General features: G+C 44.9%; 1 protein-coding gene across 8 annotated transcripts in view; it reads right to left on the minus strand.

Annotated features, from left to right (window-relative positions):
• ZBTB26 (zinc finger and BTB domain containing 26) overlaps positions 1 to 17,683 on the minus strand; it is a 61,788-nt gene extending 44,105 nt beyond the window's left edge. For 2 of the 8 annotated variants that reach the window (XM_033960544.1, XM_033960538.1), the window contains exon 1: positions 17,547 to 17,669. The gene's annotated coding sequence lies outside the window, so the exon portion shown is untranslated. Of the gene's footprint in view, positions 1 to 17,291; positions 17,423 to 17,546 lie in introns of those variants that run through there. The other 6 variants (XM_033960546.1, XM_033960539.1, XM_033960555.1 and 3 more) reach the window with 6 other exon arrangements.
• Between the last annotated feature and the right edge of the window lie 450 nt (positions 17,684 to 18,133).

The following is an 18,133-nucleotide window of genomic DNA, read 5'->3' on the forward strand; positions in this document are numbered from 1 at the left end:
TAGGGTAAAACTAATTCTCTGGGAGGCGGTACTGAGATGAGGGGTGGTGCTGAAGACTGAATATTTATGTCTCCCTATAAATTTATCTGGCGAGGATAGGTTCACAGCCCGTGTCCAGGAATGGTAAAATTATGTCCTTACCTGATAATTTTCTTTCCTTTAGTCACAGCAGATGAATCGAGACTAGTGGGATTATGTCCATCAACCAGCAGGGGGAGACAGAGAGCACTGAACTGTCCTTAGGTATATCATGGATGCACAGCTTCCTGGCCAACCAGTATATTTTCTCAAAGCAGTTGAAATAAAGCACATAAAAGTAAATCACCTAAATGGCATGCAACATATGAGACATATATGCATCTTCTTCTCTCATATGCGCTACCCGAACCATTGATGCTTCAAATCGAGAATGTAAGTTCAGCTGAAAGGCATGCCCAAATTGCTCCTGAGAGTGACAAATCCTCCAACAGGGTGGGGCTCTGGATTCATCTGCTGTGACTAAAGGAAAGAAAATTATCAGGTAAGGACATAATTTTACCTTCCTTGTCATCAACAGCAGATGAATCCAAAGACTAGTGGGATGCACCAAAGCAGTCCCAAACGTAGGAAGGGAAATAATCAAGTGAACTTGAAATCCTGCCCTGCAGCACACATCCAAGGAGATACGACTCCCAGAGAGTGTGTATCCCATGATCATACAGAGGCTAACCCCCATAGCACATGTGAGCAAGAGCAATCCTCGCCCGAGAGTACCATGCTGCACAAACCCCAGCTACAGTGCCCCTCCAAGCCGCCTCCTATCGTGACCACCAGGCCCCAAGTAACCTCCTGTAGAATGCAACCATCATGTCTGGCAACGGTCTCTAGCTGATGGCAAAACCCATGAGCCCCGCTGCAGGCTAGACCCACTTCCTTCGCAAGGTTCTAGGGCATCCAGCCTGGAAACATGACAAGTGAAGACTCCTCATCTAACTGAAGCCCTCTCAAGCACAAAGCCCATAGGGAACAGGAGGCAAACTGCTGCGCAAAGTCAAGAGGAATGCCAGAGGAGAGGCAAGGCATCCCCTTGTAGCCAGATACTATTCTGTACCTGGGCCACGATGGGACCAGTGCCTTTCCCAGCATCCCAAGGAGATACAGTGACAACCTCAGACACTGAGGTAGCTTCTCCAACCTCTAGTCCACTATTCCACAGAAATGAACCCAGAAGGAATGGAAAGCATAAACTCTGAGCACGAGCAAGAGCTGTAAACTAGCCCGCAACTAGCCTAGCCACAGCTAACTGCCAGCCGGCCAGGATTACACAAGGCCTACTAGACCGCAAGCAAAATGGCACACCAGCCAAAGCCAACACATCGCCCGTGCGGTGGCAACTGGGGCTGGCTAGTGGTGGCCACCGAGAGGAGGAAGGAAGACAGCGGCAGTGATGGCAGCTGCCGTTGACGGCCTCCCCTCCTGAATCGCAATGGGAGGGAAGGGCCTTGTTCGACCCCCCCTCAGGGACTCGTACTGCCCGCTGCTGCCTGACCTAGCTGCAATCCAGTGGCTGTGTGCTACTACTGCCGAAGCAGCTACCACTTCCCTCACGCAGGAAAGGAGTAATAAAGTCCTCCTACCGGTGCCTCTCCGAAGAGAATGGCGACCTCTGTAGCTCCACGCCCACAGAACAAGTGAGCCTACAGGATTTAGGTGTCCAGGTTCCTTTGTGGGGGGGGGGGGAGAGGTGGGGAAGGGACCTGGGAGCCCAGGTGTTGCCCCTCCCCAAAGTTGGCACCGAACAATCAAAATCCTGCAGCTCAACCAAGGCTTACGCCACAAGAAACTTCTCCACTGAGGCCTGAGCCCCCAGAATATCCCTCAACTGATGTCTAAGCCACAGGAACATTCCTCCACTGAGGCCCTGAGCCGCAGGAAGATGTCACCTCTGGGGCCCTGAGCCGCAGGAATCTTTCTCCTCTGGGGTCCCGAGCTGCAGGAATCTTTCTCCTCCGGGGTCCCGAGCCGCAGGAACCTTTCTCCTCCAGGGTCCCGAGCCGCAGGAGCCTTTCACTTCTGAGACCTAAGCCACAAGAGCCTTTCACTTCTGAGACCTAAGCCGCAGGAGCCTTTCACTTCTGAGACCTAAGCCGCAGGCAGACTTCCCAACCGAAGCCTTAGCCACTGGAAGATTCCTTATGTGAGGCATAAGCCACCGGAGCATCTCTTACCCAAGGCCGAAGCCTCACCAGCCAGGGACCCTCAGGAGAGAAAAGAAGCTACCTGCACTGAAAACTGTGTAGACTCCTGCTGCTAACATAACTCTGCTGTGGCTTGCCTCACGCTGACCGCGCCCCAAAAAAAGCAGAAACTTGGACAGCGGAGCACAGAGTTGAGCCCCCAGATTGAATAGGATGGCCCTCTGCCGCACATCAAGGAACAATTTGGGAGATTAAAACCCCCACCGAGTACCAGCTACCTCGGCTGTTTCACGGCAGCAGCTGGGGCTGGGGCCGGCCGGCTGGGCGGCACCACCGGAGGATCCTACAATGCCAACATGTCTGACCAAATTCAGCCCTGGGGATAAAGCTGTGAACGCTGCGGCACTCCCCACAGCTTAAAAGAATATGCACGCCCATCCTGCGCTCAGAAAGAAACAACTCCCTGCCAGCAAAATAAAACCTCCCTCCAGAGCTTTGCACCATTAGAACAACGCGGTCTGAAGAGCTCCAGCCCGAACACTATCAGGCTGGCTTATCAAAACCCGCAAGCTATCAAAATTACACTCCCATGACACTAATCTTTGGTTTATATACCGGGTCATCTCCCAATGGAGCTTGACTCAGTTCACATATAATTAACACTAGAGTAAATAGCAGAATAAGAGAAGGAAGAACTAATTAAAAACTAAAGTACATAAAAAAAGCATAAGAAAAATAACTATAATATTATCAATTTGTTGAGGCTGTAGTTAAACCATATATAAATTGCAAGAACAACAAAGTTTTCAGGAATTTATGAAATTGCAGCCTAATGGAGTCAGGAAGTTCATTCCAGATCTCTACAAACTTGAAAACAAAAGATCGACTAAGCTTCCCAGCAGATTTAATTCCCTTAAAGGAAGGGAAGGCTAACTTATATCTTTGTGTGTTTCCCAAATGGCAAAGTCTAAGAGTATTCCAATATAAGGGGATAAAAGAATCAAATATTCCATAGAGAAGCTTGAAGAGTATGCATGCGCATTTAACTGTATCCTAAAGCGAACTGGGAGCCAGTGAAGCTTTATCAACAAAGGAGAAACATAATCATACTTTCATTTCCCAAAAATGAGCTTAGCTGCAGTATTCTGTATTAACTGAAGTCGTTTTAGACTGCTCTGCTTAATGCCCAGATAAACTGAGTTACAATAATCTAGCTGAGAAAGCACAGTGGATACTTATAATACCGCTACTTCCACTCTGGTGTTAGGGCCGGTAGCCGCAGGAACTCAACAATGGCTCCACGCCCCTAGGGCAGAATCCAGACCTCAAACACTGTCTCACTTTTTCCAATGGTGCAAGGTAACAAACCTTTCATCTAGTCCACTACTGTACAGATCCTTAGAGACCGGCTCGTCCCCTCAATCACTGGAGGGAGGGTGGGGAAGGGACCTGGAGGGAGGGGGGCAGGTGTACCCCCTAAAGTTGGAATGTTATGCCAACACCCCTAAGCTCTACTGAAGCTGAAGCAACAGGAGCAGACCGCCCTTGTTCCTTTTCCCAGGAGCTGAAGCCAGGAGCTGGAAGAATAGCAGCCATCCAACCTGCTGGAGATAGATTATACTGCTTGGCCAGGAGGCTGTGCATCCAAAATATACCCGAGGACAATTCAGTGCTCTCTATCTCCCCCTGCTGGTTGATGGACGTAATCCCACTAGTCTCTGGATTCATCTGCTGTTGATGACAAGGAAAGAGTGGGATTGTATAACAACATGAATTGTCATTCGCCCTGAAGTTTCAGCCTTGGCCAAATCTTGCTTTATTGCCCTGCAACAGTTCTTTTCTATTTGCTCTTATTTAAACATTCAGAAAAGACCATTCTATATGCTACACTTTTGTCTTATTAGATTACTGTAATACTATTTATCCTGGTATCACACAGGTTCTTCTTTGAGACTGCAATCAATACTGAATACCACTCTTAGAATATATGCCCAAGCCAGGAAATATGATCACATTACTCCTCTGTTTATACAAAATCATTGGCTTCCAATATTTTACCATGCTCAGCACAAGATCTTGACCCTTACTCAAAGTTCTTGCTACGAGAACTCCACCATATCTTGCCACTGCAATAATACTATAACTATATGCTCCCCCAAGACTTCTTAAGGTCACTAATGACCGACGTTTACATATTCCCTCCCCATCATCTGATAGATTAGAGTCCACAAGACAATCAGCCTTTTATTGTATTGCTCTGACCTTATGGAGCCAGCTGTGCTCCGATTGGAACTTTTATTCCCCAAATTTAAGGCAGCTCTTAAGACCTTTATTCAGATTATCATTCAGAGATGTTTGTTGAAGGCTGTATAGCTTGGGATGGCTGTGGACCGAGTTCTATTCTATTCTGGATAGACTGTAATTTTAGTTAGCTATTGTATTTTGTTCTCTTAATGGTATGAATGCTGCTAAGTTATTCCTTTTATATTATTTTAATTGTTAACCACTATGCTGTTTTATTATGAATAATAAACTTAAACCTTTCTTCTCTCATTGGTTCAAGGACAGCATGTAAAACTTTTGTCTTCCTAGCATAACTTGATAATACTGAAGAATTAGAAATTATTTGCTAGACTTTTTAATTCCTGTTAGCAGTTTGTCTCTTCACCCTGTCCAAGTGGACAGTAGCCTACAATCACCTCAATACTCTTTCCCATCATGCATGCAATTTCTATCCATAAATATTCCACACTGCATTTTATTTCCTGCAGGACTTTTATTCTATGCTGTCTTCAACATATACTGCCACCTCTCCACCAATTTGATCCACTACCATATCTACATAATTTGCACCTTAGAATCCATTATCTCTGAGATAATTATGTCTATATCTTCATTAAAAACCATGCATTCTGCAATCTTATTTTTTAAAAACTTAAGGCACTCACATACAGACTGTTTAAAGTATGTTTTTTTTATATTTGCTTATAATCTTCAAACACTTAATAGGGATAATCTAGAATCATTATCTCAGTTTAAATACTATTGTGCTACTTCAACTTTAATAATATCTTCTTTATTAGAATATTCTAACTTCAGCACACTGCCAGTATTTTTTTTAAGATGTCTTATTCTGAACCATGCACTTCTGGAATGTTTGCTGGTATTCTCCCAAGATTCATTTTAAAAGCCACTTTTTCTCCTTTTATAATGTTAATGCTAGCAACCTCATTGTATTGTGTTTAAGTAGTTCCCCTGGTCCTAACATATCTAAAGCTCTTTTATCTGCATCATCATCATCATCATCTTATCTAGGGGGAAATTCTATAATTAGAACACTGGCTTCAATTATGAGTTTTAACAAGCTCATAATTGGAAAAAATAAAAATTGGGCGATAGGCGCCAATCTTCTTAGGCATGATTCTACAAAAGAGACACCTAACTCCAAAGTAGGTGTGTTTAAGGGTAGAAGACTTAGGTACCTATAATGTACCTAAAAACTGGTCTACATTAGGAAAAAAGGAGATATTGATGCCCCTATATAAGACTCTGGTAAGACATCATTTAGAATATCGTGTACAATTCTGGAGACAGCACTTTTAAAAAGATATAAACAGGATGGAGTTGGTCCAGAGGAAAGCAACTAAAATAATTAATAGTAGGAGTAGTAGTAAAATGGTTGATGGCCTATGTTATAAGGCGTACGGGGACAGACTTAAAAGATCTCAATATGTATACTTTGGAGGAAGAAGGTTCTTCTCCGAAACCAGCTTGGTTGAACCTGTTTTCTGGACGCGTTTTATTTTGTGCTTTAGAGATGAGTTCCTGCTTCACTTTTCAGTTAAGTTTCCTTTTTCTGATTTTTTGATTTTGTGCTGGGGTTTCGGCTGGTAGGGTTCATTTAGGGGTCGCTCAGGTCTCACCTGTTATTCACTCTAGTTGATTCATTTGCTCTTGATTTGTGAACATTTTCACTTTGATTTATTGCACACCCAGGGTGCTCAGTGATGGTGTGCGGGTGGGGGTATATTACCTCTATCTGAGTTATGAAGAGTTGGAGCTTGTCTCCTGTTGCTGCTTGCTCACACTGAGAGCACCCTTAATACTTGATATCATCTCGCTAGTTTGCAAGCGGTTTGCGTGGTGTGCACAGCTTTGATCCTGAGCGCCCCCTTTGTGAACCTTTTTGACTATTTCTGCCTCATTGTTGTATCTAGTTTAGGTTGTGGCAGTAGTTTTTGGAGTGTGTTTTGTTGTTACTTTGGAGGAAAGGCAGGAGAGGGGAGATATGACAGCAACGTTTAAATACCTATGTGGCATAAATACAGAGGCGAGTCTCCTTCAATTGAACGGAAACCCCAGGGTGTGAGAGCTTAGAATGAGGTTAAGAAGTGATAGGCTCAGGAGTAATCTAAGGAAATGCTTTTTACAGAAAGGGTGGTAGATACTTGGAATAGACTCCCAGTAGAGGTGGTGGAGACAAAGACTGTGTCTGAAATCAATAAAGTGTGGGACAGGCATGTGGGATCTCTTAGAGAGAGGCGGGATAGTGGATGCTGCGGATGGGCAGACAGGATGGGCCATTTGGCTTTTATCTGCTGTCTTGTTTCTATGATTCTGTAATAGGTGCCTAAGTGTGAGATATGTGCCTGTCTTTTTAGATGACATGTACAGAATTTCCCCAGTTTCTAGTGTTCTGCCTGTTTCCAGGGTCCTATGCATGATACAGGAAGTGTTTAAAAAAAAAAAAAAAAAAAAAAAAAAGAGGTTACCCTGGAGGTTCTGGATTTTGGCTTTCTACATAAAAGATTAGATATGGTTTCCTGAATCTCTCTTCTATATCTTTCTATGTCAGTGGTACCCACATATATCAAGACAGCTGGCTTCTCCCCAGCATTATATAAAATCCTAAGTGACGTGAGGCCTACAACCATTGCACTAGGCAGGCAAGTTACCAAGTAATCCTTATGTCAAGCCAACTAGCTAGCTACATACCTATACAGTAAATCACCAACCAAAAAGCACAGTTACTTACCGTAACAGGTGTTATCCAGGGACAGCAGGCAGATATTCTTGACTGATGGGTGACGGCACCGACGGAGCCCCGGTACGGACAATTTTAGAGTGATTGCACTCTAAGAACTTAGAAAGTTCTAGTTAGGCTGCACCGCGCGTGCGCGAGTGCCTTCCCGCCCGACGAAGGCACGCGGTCCCCAGTTAGGATAAGCCAGCTAAGAAGCCAACCCGGGGAGGTGGGAGGGACGCAAGAATATCTGCCTGCTGTCCCTGGATAACACCTGTTACGGTAAGTAACTGTGCTTTATCCCAGGACAAGCAGGCAGCATATTCTTGACTGATGGGTGACCTCCAAGCTAACAAAAAGAGGGACGGAGGGAAGGTTGGCCATTAGGAAAACAAATTTTGTAAAACAGATTGGCCGAAGTGTCCATCCTGTCTGGAGAATGCATCCAGACAATAGTGAGATGTAAAAGTATGAACTGAGGACCAAGTAGCAGCCTTGCAGATTTCCTCAATGGAAGTGGAACGGAGGAAAGCTACAGACGCTGCCATAGCTCTAATCTTGTGGCCCGTGACAGAACCTTCCAGTGTCAGGCCCGACTGAGCGTAACAGAATGAAACGCAAGCAGCAAGCCAATTGGACAGGGTGCGTTTAGATACAGGATGACCCAACTTGTTAGGATCAAAGGACAAAAACAGTTGAGGAGATGATCTGTGAGGTTTGGTGCGTTCAAGATAGTAAGCCAGAGCACGTTTACAATCCAAGGTATGCAAAGCCTGTTCACCTGGATTAGAATGAGGCTTTGGAAAAAATACAGGTAGGACAATGGATTGGTTAAGATGAAAGTCAGACACAACCTTAGGGAGAAATTTTGGATGTGTACGGAGGACCACCTTATCATGGTGAAAAACAGTGAAAGGTGGATCGGCCACTAGTACATGCAGCTCACTGACCCTCCTGGCAGAAGTGAGAGCTATAAGGAAGACCACTTTCCAAGTAAGAAATTTGAAATGCGCTGTGGCCAAAGGTTTGAAAGGAGGCTTCATTAAAGCAGAAAGAACCAAATTGAGATCCCAGACTACAGGAGGGGGCCTAAGAGGTGGTTTCACATTGAAAAGGCCCCTCATGAACCTAGAAACCAAAGGATGAGCCGAGAGGGGTTTTCCATGTACCGGCTCATGAAAAGCAGCAATTGCACTAAGGTGAACACTGATAGAAGTAGATTTAAGGCCAGAGTCAGACAAGGAAAGAAGATAGTCCAACACCAGTCCCACTGCTAGAGACATGGGATTATGGTGATGTAAGAGGCACCAGGAAGAAAACCGAGACCACTTCTGTTGATAACACTGAAGAGTGGCCGGTTTCCTGGAAGCATCAATGATAGAACAGACAGGCTGAGAAAGGAGTGAATGAGCCGAAGTCAGCCCAAGAGAAACCAAGCTGTCAGGTGCAGAGACTGCAGGTTGGGATGCAGAAGGGACTGTTGATGCTGAGTAAGCAGAGAAGGAAACAGTGGAAGAGGTATGGGTTCCCTGGAACTGAGTTGAAGTAGAAGGGAGAACCAATGTTGCCTGGGCCACCGTGGAGCGATGAGAATCATGGTGGCCCGTTCCCTCTTGAGCTTGAACAATGTCCGCAGCAGGAGCGGTAGAGGGGGAAATGCATATAGGAAGAGAATGGTCCAATCCAGGAGAAATGCATCGGGCGCCAGACGGTGAGGAGAGTAGAGTCTGGAGCAAAACAGGGGCAGTTGATGGTTGTGGGGAGCTGCAAAAAGGTCCACTTGAGGAGTGCCCCATTGAGTGAAAATGGACTGAAGAGTTATGGGATCGAGAGACCATTCGTGAGGTTGAAGAATTCTGCTGAGATTGTCTGCTAAGGAATTCAGTTCCCCTTGAATGTAGACAGCCTTCAGAAATAAGTGACGAGCTGTCGCCCAAGATCAAATCCTTTGGGCTTCCTGACACAACAGGCGGGAGCCCGTCCCTCCCTGTTTGTTGATGTAGTACATCGCAACTTGATTGTCTGTGCAAATGAGTAGTACTTGAGGGAAGAGAAGATGTTGAAATGCCTTGAGGGCATAAAACATCGCTCGGAGTTCCAGGAAATTGATGTGGTGTTTCTTTTCCTGGGTAGTCCAAAACCCCTGAGTTTGGAACTCATTCAAGTGAGCTCCCCAGGCATAGGGGGAGGAATCCGTGGTGATGACTAGTTGATGAGGAGGTAGATGGAACAGCAGACCTCTGGATAGATTTGAGGATGTCAACCACCAAAGAAGCGACTGTCGAAGAGACGAGGTCACAGATATGTGTTGTGAACAAGGATCCGTCGCTTGGGACCACTGGGTCGCTAAGGTCCATTGAGGAGTACGCAGGTGGAGACGTGCGAAGGGTGTGACATGTACTGTGGAGGCCATGTGTCCCAAGAGCACCATCATGTGATTTGCAGAGATGGAAGTGTGCTGAAACACCTGCTGACAGAGATAAAGGATGGTGTGAAGGCGGTTTGGTGGAAGAAACGCCCTCATCCGAATAGTGTCCAGAATGGCTCCAATGAATTGAAGTCGCTGAGTTGGAATGAGGTGCGACTTGGGTAGATTGATTTCGAACCCCAACAGTTGAAGGAAGTGAATGGTTTGATTGGTGGCAAGCTGAACCGCCTGAGGAGAATGAGCCTTGATTAGCCAGTCGTCCAGATAAGGGAAGACTTGAAAGTTGTGAGAGCGGAGATAGGCCGCAACCACAATCAGACATTTGGTGAATACCCTGGGAGAGGAGGCCAAGCCGAAGGGTAACACCTTGTACTGATAATGATGTTGGTTGATGAGAAAGCGTAGATATTGCCTGGACGTCAGATGGATAGGAATGTGTGTGTACGCCTCCTTGAGATCGAGGGAGCATAGCCAGTCGCCCTGAGAGAGAAGAGGGTATAGGGTGGCAAGAGATAGCATTTTGAACTTCTCCTTGACCAAACATTTGTTGAGATCTCCGAGATCTAATATTGGTCTGAGGTCTCCGGTCTTTTTGGGTACTAGAAAGTACCAGGAGTAAAATCCCTGGCCTCGCTGATCTTGAGGAACTTCTTCGATGGTGTTGAGAAGAAGGAGGGATTGAACCTCTTGAGCGAGAAGGAGGGATTGAGACTTGTTGGAAGCAGACTCTTTTGGTAGGCCTAACGGCGGAGGAGTCTGGAAGTTTAGGGAGTAGCCGTGGGCTATGATCAAGAGCACCCACTGGTCGGTGGTGATTACTTCCCATCGAGAGTGAAAAACGTGAAGTCGTCCTCCTATGGGCTGTGGAAGAGGACAGGAGGGAGGAAGACTGGCAATGCCCTGGAGAAGGAAGTCAAAAGGGCTGCGTCGGCTTAGTTTGAGGGGCAGGCTTTACGGTAGGTGGCTGTTGCTGACGAGCCTGTTGGTGCTGTTGGCGTTGCCTCCGAGGTTGAGGAGGATGAGGCTGAACCGGCCGAGCAGAAAACCTCCTCTGATACGATGGTTGTTGTCTAAATGGACAAGGAGGAGGAGGCTTCTTCTTATTTTTCAACAAGGTGTCCCACCGTGTTTCATGGGCAGAAAGCTTTTGCGTGGTGGTATCCATGGACTCCCCAAACAGCTCATCCCCTAGGCAGGGCGCATTGGCAAGCCGGTCCTGGTGGTTCACATCCAGGTCTGAGACTCGGAGCCATGCCAACTATCTCATCGCTACAGACATAGCAGTGGCCCGTGAAGTCAGTTCAAAAGTATCATAAATTGAACGGACCATAAACTTCCTGAGTTGCAAAAGGCTGGAAGTGCATTGTTGAAATGCAGGAAGTTTTCGGTCCGGAATATACTTTTGAAAAGAGGCCACCTGTTGGATGAGATGTTTCAGGTAAAAAGAGAAGTGAAATGCGTAATTACCTGAACGGTTGGCCAACATCGCATTTTGGTAAAGACATTTCCCAAATTTATCCATGGCCTTGCCCTCTCTGCCAGGAGGGACAGAGGCATATACACTAGCTCCCGTAGATTTTTTCAGGGTCGACTCCACCAGCAGAGACTCATGGGAAAGTTGGTGTTTGTCAAACCCTGGAATAGGAATCACTTTATAAAGTGATTCCAGTTTCCTAGGGGCTCCTGGAATTGTTAGAGGAGTTTCCAAATTCTTGTAAAAAGTTTCCCTCAAGATGTCATGGAGGGGTAACTTCAAAAACTCTTTGGGAGGTTGGTCAAAATCCAAGGCATCGAGAAATGCCTTGGATTTTTTAGAGTCAGACTCTAGAGGAATTGAAAGGGTGTCTGACATCTCCTTTAGGAACTTGGTGAAGGAGGAGTGCTCTGGCTTACTAGCAGGATCCTGCACCGATGGATCATCCTCATCAGACGAATAATCTTCCTCGGTACCGAGGGGATCGTCAGAATCATCCCACAAATCAGGGTCCCGTACCGATTGAAGACGGCCCTGAGAAAGGGGAGTGGAGGATTCGGTATGCTTGGTCTTGCGTACCGATTTCCCTGAACGTCTCGATACCGTACCTGGTGACTGCACAGCGGTACGGGTATCAGAGAACGGTACCGGATCAGAAGCCGAGTAAGCAATACGCCGAAGAGAATTCGGCTCTGCCGACAGAACAGGCATAAATATAGATTTTTGCGGTGCCGATAACGTCGATGCCGATAAAAGGGGCTGGTCGACAATCGGCACCGAAGGCTCAGTAGGTACCGACACTGGAAGGTTCGGAGTCAGTAGAGCCGGGAGCAATTGTTGCAGTTGCTCCTTAAGTTGGACCTGTAGGATGGAGGCAATACGCTCATCCAGAGTCGGTCCTGATGGCACTGGTACCGCTTTTTTCTTGCTCGGTACCTGCGGTGCAGCTCGACGCTCAGGCGAAGTCGATGCCGATGAAGAGGCAGTAACTTCAATGGGAGCGGAGCGCTTACGGGGCCGGCGCGCAGTCTGCAGGACTTGGCTCACTGCATGCTCGACTGGCAGCCCGAGAACAGTAGGGGAAGGCTTCTTAGCCGGCTTACCTACAGGGTGCGACATCGGCGAAAGATCTTGCGGTGCCGACACTACCGGTGTCGACTTGGAGGAAGTTGCAGGAGTCGATACCGGTGGAACTTCCATAGCGGTACCGAAAAGGATCCGCTGCTGTATTTGACGATTTTTTAAAGTTCTCTTTTGAAGAGAACTACAGCGGGTGCACGTTTCTGCCCTATGGTCCGGACCCAGACACTGCAGGCACCACTTGTGCGGGTCGGATAATGATATAGGGCGCGCACACCACTGACACTTTTTAAAACCCGGTGAAGGGGGCATGAAGGGAAAAACGGCCGTAGCAAAATCGAAGCCCGAGGCTTCGATGGTGCCAACAGGCCCCGCCGGGGCCGACCGAAAAAAATCGAAAAAAAGTGATTTGTTTTTTTTTTTAACACAAACGAAATAAAATAAGAAGGAGAACAATTCTCGAAGAAAAAGAACGCGTGAGCGGGAAGGCGAGTAACAATGAAAAAAATTTTCCAACAGCCGTTGGAAACACGCGTCTTCTTAGCTCTGCGGAAACTAAGAAACTGGGGACCGCGCGCCTTCGTCGGGCGGGAAAGCACTCGCGCACGCGCGGTGCGGCCTAACTAGAACTTTCTAAGTTCTTAGAGTGCAATCACTCTAAAATTGTCCGTACCGGGGCTCCATCGGTGCCGTCACCCATCAGTCAAGAATATGCTGCCTGCTTGTCCTGGGATAATGGCCTTCTTAAAGTATCCCTTTTAACATGTGTCCCTGGGGATATAGCTTCAGTGTGAGAGGACACTGTATCAACTAGATGGCAGATTCTAGTTATAAATCAATTCTCTCCACACAATGCTGATGCCCGACTGGAGGTGAGACCACTCAACTATACTCCTGAAGGTAATTTCAGTATACCTTGCTATCTGTCTTAGCTCCTTTTAAAGTCTTCCATTCTTGGCTCTAGAGAGCCAAACATATTCACTGAGTGCCAGGAGCTCTGTTCAATAAGGGGATCCTTTTACTAAGGCGCGCTAGACGATTTAGCGTGCGCTAAATACTAACGTGTCCATAGAATATAGTAAAAGAACCCCTAAGTGTATACACACACAAAAAAAATACCTTCTTAAAGGGCTAGATCAGGGGTGTCAAACTCAATTGCATAAGAGACCGAAAACTAAAACACAGGCTAAGTCGTGGCCCAAATTTTTTATTACGATACTTAGTCTTAGTAGAAATATAGAGCCTTCCTCACCCTGGGACACCATTGCAGCGATTCACTTGGTTATTTTCACCTCATAGATGTTACCATATTTAATCCCAACTTTATTTAAATAGTCATTCTAGGCATAGGCAGCGGAAGCTTTCTGTTGGGGGGGGGGGGGAAAAGCTCCTATAATAGTACTAATTTTTCATATATATATACACACAAAATAATCTTATTGATCCAAGATGGTCGCGGTTGTGGTCTGCTGAACGCCGTCGGCAAGCCTACCTCCTAAAAACTTACTTCTCTGGCGTTGGTGCGGCAGAGTTTTTACTATGCCGAAGAGAAGGGGAAAGGGAGCTTCTTCGGCCTCACGGCGTCCCGGAATAGCCTCCTCCGGTAACATTGAGGAGTTGCTGCGGCGGATGCAGGGCGTCATCGGAGCGTCGGTATCGCCCCCGGCTGAGACGCTTCCTGATGACAGACTGGAAGAGTCTCCTCGGGCTCACGAGATCACATTGAGCCCCGACGCACGAATCCCTCCTCCCAACCCTCGAGCCGCTAGTTCCCCGGGAGTGGGGAGGCAGCCGGAAGTCGGCTTGGGCCCCCTCCCAGAGGCTGTGGGGAACGGCGAGAAGAACATCAACCCAGGCTCACAGGGATCGCAGTTGAGCCTGAGTGCACACGAGGAGATTTCCATCTCAGAACCAACCCCGACACAGGAGATACGGAGAGGAGAAGGTCCCTCAGCTGGTGAGCCTAACTTATCACTATTAAACTTGCAGACATTTAACATAGTGAAACCCCAAGAAGTTACATTGGAGGCTTTGTGGGATCTGATTGCTAATTTAACTAAGACAGTAAATACTAATCATCTTCAAATAGAGGGAAAAATAAAAATTCAAGAGAAAGAAGTTTCTCAGATAAAACAAGACTTGGGAGAATCCAAATTAGATATTCAAAGTATTAAAGATCAACTTAAATCTTCCAAATTGCTTCAGGACACTCTAATTAAGGATAATATAAATTTAAGAAGAAAGATAGAGACATTTGAAAATTTCTCCAGGAATAATAACTTAAGATTGATTAATTTTCCACGGATCTCGACAGTGACTCCAAGAGAAATGTTAAAAAGGTATATGCTGGAGATACTGGAAGTATCGGAAGATTTAATGCCTCCTTTCACCCAGGTCTATTATCTACCTAATAAAACTCAAGATCTTCAAGAAGAAAAAATTCAGGGACCAATTGATGTATCAGCTTTGCTTGAATTATCTGATAAAGAAGTTGCTACACCTGCTACATTGATTGTGACCTTGGCTATTACGATGGATAAGAATTGGCTTCTGAGATTATTCTTTAAAAATAAAGAGAAAAAGTTTCTTGATCTAAAAATACAGATGTTCCCAGATTTGGCAAGAGATACACAAAGACGTAGAAAGGAGTTTCTAATATTAAAACCTGGTGTTTTGGCTCTAGGGGGAACTTTTTATCTTCGTCATCCCTGCAAGTGTATAGTTCACTATAATTCCCAGAAATATGTTTTCTTTGAGCCAAACCAGCTAACGGCCTTTCTCTCCTTGTCCCGCCTGGAGAAGGGGTAAGAACGAGGGCTTCAATAAATTAGACGCCTGAATATCAGTTTACCATGTACAGCTTATCTTTAATGAATAAGTTTCTTTTAGTTCTGTTCAATATACATCATGGATCATAATTGTGGACTTGAGAGATTATACAAAAAATTTTCATTTTCTATGTAAATTTATGAGGTTTATTTCTTTGTTCATTTGATGTAATCACTTTCTGTACAAGATTTCATCTTGAATTGTAAATTTGAAATTTATAAATAAATAAATAAAAAAAAAAAAAATAATCTTATTAACAACACATAATGATTAACCACAAAATTAAACTACACAAAGCACACTGTACGCTTCTCAACATTCATTCCTACCAGAACACAGATAACCCCTATGCAAATACGAAATCACAAACTAAAAATACAAATATATACAAATGAAACTCTAAGCAACCCTAGAGAAATAGAAGCAAATGCATTTCTTCTTGAACAGTGCAAAATATAGACAGCAGATGTAAATTCTCAATTCAATCACTAAATTGAAAAAATCATTTTCCCTACTTTTCTTGCCTGGTGATTTTGTTTTTCAAACCATCTTTTCCCAGTCTCTAGCTGCATGTCCTTCTGACTGTGCTCTTAACTGTGTATCCAGGGCCACTTTATCCATTTGCTGTTTTTATATCCTTCACTTTCTGCCATACATCCATCTTTAAGCTCACTAAAGTTGGCAGATGTTTGTAAATATGCGTTTTATCCAGCCAAATGTAATCCTGATTTGTATATACTACTGGGCCGTCTGGATATATGTAAAGCTAATAATCACTTGCTTAAACATCCCGTGCTTCAAAAAGACGCCTAAGCCCCACCACTCCTCCGCTGTAATCATTTATACTGCGGGAAGCATACCGTGGTGCCTCATCATTGGCTGTCCATTTGTTGTTTTTTCTTTTTTTGCTAATATTATTAAAGTGTTTTTATATAATAAATAACATAAATGAATCTCTTCATATCTTCAATATTGTAGCATGAATTTTAAAAGTAATAAATACTTATCTCAGCCAAACCTGGGAGTCAGACCCGACATGTTTCACACAAAAAAGTGTTTTATCAAGGGTCTCCCAAGGCTGCCGCTGTCATCCGACTCCAATCTTACTGTGAAATCTTACTGTGTCAGCTGCCCGAAGATTTTAAATTTCAGCGGTGGGGAGGTGGTAGGTGGGGGGAGTCGGGACACAAGGGGGTCCCTGAAGAATGTAGTATCAGAGGGTAGAGTCACTGTGGATTCGGCCTGCGGGCCTTGTGTTTGACACATGTGAGCTAATCAATCATACTATGCCTTGATGGAACACACTCACTATAATTTCATTTCTGAACTGCTCTGTGCATCTTAATATTGAGTGATTATATTATTTTCAAAGGTAACAGAATTGCTTAATCTAAAGTCCTTTAAATGTATTTTGTTCTATTTTATGTTAGCTTGTCAATTATTTCATACTTTACACTCAGGCATTATATATTGAATATAGTGAAAAGTACGTGTAAAACTTTGTGTTCACTTGTTTGTGTTAGCTTGTCAATGACATACTAAAGGATAATAGAAAATCTATTAACAAGGGCTGCATTACTCTTCTTTTATGGAAAGACCACACATTAGCTCACGTTGCATGCTTGGGGGAAGTGGGGAAAAGTGACTACATATAATCTAGTTTGTTTTCTTTCAAGACAATTAAAAACAGAGAGGCTCTTTTATTAAGTTGTGGTAAAACATGGCCTTAGTGCATCCTTGTGCAAGTTTTTACCGTGCACTAAGGCCACTTTTACCACAGCTGTAAAAATGGTCTTTATTTGTTGTATTAATGGTTATGTGTTAATGTTGCACATGTTCACTGCTTTTTAATAGCACTTACCACTACCCATTTTGTAGGTGGTATGGTCTTACATCCTAGTCCTGTGCTAACTTAAAATATTATAAAAATATTTTTAGTGCACACATATTTGGCACTTACCAGGCAATGCCTGAACGCATCCCAAAGTATGTTGCACCGTTATGCACACATTAGTGCATAAGGCAGCTTAGTAAAAGGGCCTCCAAAATAGCTATCAAAAAATTTAACAAAGAATTAACATGTCCCTTCTTACTGATGCTTCAAGTCACGTTTTTCTATAATGGAACCCTCAAAAATTTTGTTAACTCGCCACCACCAACTTCTACTATAAGATTACCTAGCATCTATTACAGATATAAAAAGCAAAACGCTCATCTTAAGTGTGGTTAACTCCCGTACAACTTAACGGTGCATGTTGTTTTGCTTAGAAATTAATGTACCTGTTGTTTGCAAGTCTTTCAGTTGGTCTGTATTTTTTAACACCACAGTACCGCCTTACAAAACCGGAGTATTATCAGTTCGGATACCAAATCACCCGCCGAGCACTCCCCTTCACAAATATCAAAGATCCGGGACCCCCTCTTCCCTCCCCAGTCTGTCATCTCTCCGTCTCTATTGTATTCTCTTGATCTCTTCCCCCATCTACAGTCCAGCATCTCTCCCTCATCTTCGAACTCCCCCATCCCCCATCATACCTCTCTTTGAGGTCACCGATAACAGCAGTAATCCATAAAGACTCCCTACAGTCCACCCCACAGTCTTCCTTCTCCGGCGTGCCGGCTTCCTCTGACGCAACTTCCTGTTTCTGGGAGGGCGGGACGCAGCGTGTGAAAAAAAAAATTGCGGGGGCGAGGGCAGAACAGGAAAGCTGTGCGATTTGACACCTTTGTGGATTTTTGCGATCTCAGAGAAACTGGAATTGTAGAAGCCGGTGAGAGTGGACTTCGCCCGGAGGAATGGCACAGAGAACTCCTCCTTGGGGAAATCCGTAAGGAGAGCGCGCCCGCGTCGTCCAGAGCCTGGGTTTTGCCACAATAAAGGGCATTACCAGCCTGCAAGAGTCTCCTAGCCTCCTGCAATTGTACCCACGTTTAGGCTACTGTTTAAGATAGCTTAAGTGGCATACCTAGCATATGTGACATCCGGGACCCATCATTTTTTTATACCCCTCCCCATATGAAAAACATGATTTTTAGTAACAATCTACCCGTTGCACAGCAAGTGCGTGCCTAGGAAAAGGCAGCATCTTACATACTGCAGTGACCAGTATAACATCAAAGTA

Source organism: Geotrypetes seraphini, chromosome 10 (assembly GCF_902459505.1).
Source record: "Geotrypetes seraphini chromosome 10, aGeoSer1.1, whole genome shotgun sequence".
NCBI classification, from domain to species: Eukaryota; Metazoa; Chordata; class Amphibia; order Gymnophiona; family Dermophiidae; genus Geotrypetes; species Geotrypetes seraphini.